This window comes from Ips typographus, linkage group LG1 (assembly GCF_016097725.1).
Source record: "Ips typographus isolate SLU linkage group LG1, UJ_Ityp_2.0, whole genome shotgun sequence".
NCBI classification, from domain to species: domain Eukaryota; kingdom Metazoa; phylum Arthropoda; class Insecta; order Coleoptera; family Curculionidae; genus Ips; species Ips typographus.
Genome location: NC_138422.1, coordinates 30,282,838 through 30,288,963, shown reverse-complemented (window position 1 = coordinate 30,288,963; position 6,126 = coordinate 30,282,838).

The window sequence follows — 6,126 nt, the reverse complement described above, 5'->3', positions numbered from 1 at the left end:
CATATATTGCAATTTTTTGGCCTTAATTGTCGTAATAACTTCTCTCTCCTTATTTAATTAGCGTCTGCAGATCTTTGTATGTTCCAGCCAGAATAACTGTATCGTCAGCATACCTCAGATTATTTATTGTCATCCCGTTGATCTTAATGCCTATGTTCTGATCATCAAGTGCCCCATTTATTATGTCCTCCAAGTACAGATTAAAGAGGATTGGTGATAGTACACCCTTGACGAACACCTCTCTGTATTTCTATTTCTTCTGATGTCATGCCCTCTATTCGTACTACTGCTTTTTGACCATAGTATAAGTTTGATATTATTCTTATGTCTCTGAGGTCTATTCTTCTCTTTATTAATGTTTCTATGAGCAAGTCATGCTTTATGCTTTATTGTAGTCTATAAAGCATGTACATATGTCTTGATTTATATCTAGGCATCTTTGTGACAGGACATTGAGTGAAACTAGCGCTTCCCTTGTTCCTAGGCCTTTACGGAATCCAAATTGTGTATCGCCGATGTCTATGTCTATTTTCCTGAATACTCTACCATGGACTACCTTCAGCAGGACTTTCAATATGTGAGCCATCAAGCTAATGGTACGGTAGTCAGAGAACTGCTTGGCATTTTTCTTTTTTGGAAGAGTTATAAAAGTTGATAGCAACCAGTTATTTGGTATTATTCCTGTTCTATATATGGTATTGATTAATTCTACCAAAATATGAATCCGGTCTTCCTCTATCAGCTTAAGAATCTCCACTGGCAGTTAGTCCGGACCTGCAGCTTTTCCGTTCTTCAGCATCTCCAGTGCATATGTCACTTCATCCTTAATTATGTTCGGGCCTAAATCCCCTTCTATATTATCAAGATTGGTTTGTCGTCTTTCATCTTCGAATAGTTGTGTAATGTAGTCTTTCCATATTTCTAGTTTTTGTACTGTTTCTGTGACTATTTTTCCGTTATTGTTGTATAATATATTGAGTTGCTTTTGTTTATTGGTGCCGGCGAGCTCTTTGATCTTTTTGTGTATGTTGAAGCTATCATGTTTGGCTTGTAATTTCTCAATTTCTTCGCATTTTTGTTTATAGTAGTCTTCTTTTGCTTTCCTGATTTTTGAGCGGAGTATTCGTTGTGTTTCTTTATATTGTTGTTCATTTTTTCCTTTATAGCTTCTCCTCTTATCCATGAGATCAATGTTTTTCGCCTTACTTTCGAGTGTTTCCAGATTTTTGTTTATTCTTGTTTGTAGCTCATTCCGTATTTCCTGGTTCTTTAAGTGTTCTATATTTAACTGGGTTTCTTTCTTCTTTATGATTCTTTTGAGTTTAACGTGCCTTCGAGCGACTAGGGGATTATGGTCCGAGGAGACATCAGCACCCGGGTAAGTCTTAACTGCCTTAATATTGTTTCTATATCTTGCGCTTATCAAGATATAGTCTATTTGATTTCTTATCGTGTTTTGTTCCTTGTCCTGCGGGGACTTCCATGTGTAGAGTCGTCGGCTTGGAAGTTTGTACAAGGTATTGGTTACTATCATCTCTTCCTCCTGACAGAATTGTACCAATCTATCGCCTCTTTCATTTCTTGTCCCCAATCCATATTCACCTATGTACCTGTCACTCTTCCATTTTACTAGAATTATGTTATTCGCAAGATTAACCGTTCAGTACTCCGCTGGACCTCCAGCTCTTTTTCTTTGGTTAATCCACACACATCTTTCGTTATATCCAAGCTTGTTGTGTGTATACACTTAAATAAAGCAGGTAAGAAGAAAAAAAAGGAACATTAACGCGTGTTTTATCCACCACACAACATATTGTGCTTATATCTCTTTCTAGCTCACGTCAAGACGCATACATACATAAATCAATTGACGCTTTAGTTAGAAGGTTCCCGGTGTCTTCCTTGTCATAACCGGAGCGGGTATTCGAAAAGAGTGTGTAAAAGAATTAACGAGACCCCGGCACGACAGCGACTTTGATGTCTCTCAACGAGTTGTTTAAAGTGTCACCGGGACATGATAAATTGGACGTATCGCAGCTGTCAGCCAGCGCGGAGGGTTATTAGAAACGAGGGGGACCCCGAAAATAACTTAATGCGACGTCCGGTGCTCGTTTTTCATTTCTCGAATAAACTGTGTCGGTCCAGATGATAAAATGACAGTTAACAAAATAGATGGTGGCGTGGGTGGCGGCGTAAATCCACTTTACCTTCAGATTTTCCGTTTTTATCTTTTCCTTTTCGTAACGCATGTCAAATGGCAACGACGTTGTCAATTAAGTGTACCGAATGAAGATTTAGTTAAATTGACAGCCCTTTAAATTTAACAAGCATTTTTAATCAATTCACTTGAAAATAGAAAAAAAAAGTGGATTTAAATCAGGTAAACGTGGTGGCCACCATCGTTGTTATACCATAAAAGTCAAGAGTAACACAGCTACAAAATTTTTCTAATTCCAGCTATGCCACAACAGATTTTTGTTAGACAACCATCATATTAACTGATATTCTTTTCGGATTCTGCTCCTTGATCTCGACAATTATTGTTCTAAAAAGTGTCTCTCTAAATATTGGCGTCTTGGAGATAATTACCATTATAACAACATAAACTCAATATTCTTAACTTTTTTATTAATTATAAAAAAAAATATCAAGGTTTTACTGTTACTTGCAAAATGCTCACTTAATCGACAAGTTACAACTTTAAACTTGTTGATTACAAATTTTAATTTGCCACTTTATTCAAAATGGTCGTTAAAACGTGAAAAGTATTGCTGCAAAAGTAAAAAGCCATTTTATGAGTTTATGACTGAATTATTTAAGATGGGATTTCGCTAATATAAAGTAATTCCCCTTTATTGCACCAGGATCTGGCAATAAATTTAAGGAGGAAAACAAATACTAAGGAGACTCGAATGCAAATAGAAGAAAACGACTCACCGGGACCAGTAATCTACGGGGTCGTATAACAATTAGCTATCTAGTCGCTTTTAAATATTTAAACGAAAGTTATGGAAACGAGCATAAAAACGCAGGTGTGTGCTGCTTTGTATTTGTCGCCAACAAATAAGTTCTTGTTGACTTTTAGAAATTTCATGTGATTCAGTTTTGTGGTTAGGGATTTGCGCTGTCGCGTGCAATAAATTAACCAGCATTAAAAGGAGGAATTTTTCAGTTTTGTTTCCACAAATTGTCACAATTATATTTGCCTTGTAAATTCTTCATTTCACACCGATTGCACAATAATTTACAATCCATGCGTAACCGTGGCAAATAATTTATTATGATTATTATTATTCACCAAGTGAAATTAACAAGCATTATGTATATTATGTATGTGTATGCGGGCCGGGCTGCCAACTAACCGATAATTATAAGTTAATGTGATAATTAAGTTTTTCTGTACCGGCTGTGTGGCAATTATTATGCTGGCTCTAGAAAGTACCATTTTTTTTTTGTAAGGAGTAACACGTGTAAAAGTAAATTAAAATGATATACAACTAATCATTGTAATGTTGAGGTAAAGTTTGGCACTGGTCAAGAAAATTACTTAGTAAAGTACATACAATACAACGTCCGGAATATTTTAATTTTTAAAGTCTTTACCAGCGTCGTATATTTTTTTTTAAAATTGCTAAACGCTTCTCGAAACTACTGAAAGCATCCCACAAATTTCCAGGGAACTTTACAAGTGTTCTACAAAAGTGTCTTGAACCAGTGAAGAGTTTATTTTTTAAATTACCAGAGACTACCAGAGACTGATTATTACAGAAAAACTTTCAAGAATTGCCAGAAGCCTCTACAAATGCTTCAAACCTTCCAAGAACTTTGTAAAATTGCCAGAGGCCTCTACAAGAGTTTTAAAATTTCTAAAAATTGAATTTTCAGATTCTTCTAGAATTATTTTGGAATTCCTTTTAAAAATCTTTAAATACTACTGAATTTTTGAAAAGTTATCAAAATGGCTCCACAAGTCTTCTAAATCTTCCGAGATTTTTTTTTTATTTGCCATATACAGGGTGGTCCAGTTTTAAATGTCAATAATTCACCAATCCATAGCCAATTAAAAAATAAGTTGACATTGATTATGTCATTTTCCTGAAAAATGCTTCTTAAAGAAAATACAATCCTTCAAATTTCTGTTTAAAAAATCGTTTTTTTTTGTCATAACTGTCAGACCGTTGGAGCAATATTGATCAAATTTGGAACAAGCACTTTATTACACGTTATTACGGTCAAAGACCCAAAACTAACCAAACCCAACTTAAAAATTGTCTTGGAAACGGAAAATTCACTTAAGAAGTTTAAAAAATATTATTTTAGCCAGTTTTCATAGTTTCCAGACAAACTAAAAGACTTCAGTTTTGAAAATTGAATTAGAAAAGATAAACATTTCAGAAGCTTAAAAATTGTGTTTGTAACCAGTTTTCATGCAAATCGAGAGACTTTAATACTAAAAATTGACTTGTAGACATAAAAACTACTTTTTCAAGAATTTGTTACTTCAAATTCATACATTTAAACCTTAAAAATTGACTTGAACCCCAAAATGTGACTGAACTAATGAAAAGTGACATTAGAAGCTTAAAATTTGCATTTGAAGTAAGTTTTCATAATTTGCGGACAAATTTCAATATTTTAGTCTTGAAAATAGTCTTAGATGCAGGACATTGACATTAGATTCATGAAATTTGTCTTGAAAACGAACTTTTCGTGCTTTTTACTTTGCTTTTTATTTTCTTCGACTTCTGGACTATTTTTAGTGCTTCAAAACTGCTTTCAGCTTGGAAAATCGAGTTTCAAGACTATCTTCACCAAGTTATTGACATAGCAAACTTAAAAAACAATTTTTACATTCTTCATAGACTTAAAATGGCATTCCAAGCTTTGTCACTATTAAATCGACTTCTAGACACCTCAGTGCTAAAAATTCGGGTATTTCTTAATAAACTAGACTGTTTTTAATGTTTTAAGGCTATTTTCAGTGCCTCAAATCGAGTTTCAAGACTATCTTTACAAAGTTTCTGACTTATCAGGCCTAAAAGCCAGTGTGTCCACTGACCATAGTCTTGAATATGTTATTTCAAGCTTCTTCACTATTAAATTGACTTCTACACTCATAGGTGCAATAAATTGTAGCACCTCTAAGAAATTCAGACTGTTTTTAGTGCTTTTTAAGACTGAAAAATCGAGTTTAAGACTATTTCCAAAAGTCAAGTTTCTTCAGTAATAAAAGTAAAAAATGTTGGTACCAAATACTACAATAATTTTTAGAAATAAAATAGTCCGAAAATTTAATTTACTTCTAGACTTGTTGTCCAGTCCAGAAAATTGAGTTGTACACCAATTAAAGTCTTGAAAAGATACTTTTGGACTCTCTTTAGTCCTAGTAAAGTCAGTCTAGCATTAAAAGTCAACTTTTATATTATTTTTAGTAGTAAAAAATGAGTTTCATGCACAATACAATCTTTGTCTTGATTTTCGGACTTTTTTTAGTTCTTGAATGCCAGTTTCAGACACTCAACCAGGATGGCAGTCTGAGAAAGCGAATCATAAGACCATTCCTAGTAGTAAAAAGCAAGTTTTTAGACTATTCAGTACAAATTTGGACTTTCACAAGTCTTGAATGTTCAGTTTTAAACTATAAAACGATTTTTTAAATGGAAATTTGGAGGACTGTATCTTCCTTAGGAAACGTTTTTCAGAAAAATGACACAATGCAAGTCAACTTATTTTTTGATTAGCTATCAAATGGTGAATTATTGACACTTAAAACTGGATCACCCTGTATAAAGTAGAAAAGAACTGTTCTGTAATCAATATTGAAAAAATTTTCTTTATATATTGCACATTAACATCAATGTACACATATAAATTGTCATGTTGTTACATGACACGTACCAAATAGAAGAATCTTGTACAGCATTCATCTAGAAAAATTTCAAACGACTTCTCGAAAGCGGCATCGTTTCGATTCCCTTAACAAGAAACGAAAGAAAAGCAAAAAAATAATTAAACCATTAGCGTTTAGAACACCTTGTATGACAAAATAGTGTGTAGCCGAGAGACCGCTGTCAAGGCCAGTGGCGTGCCACGGCAACGATGATGAATGAGGGGGACCCTCAGGTC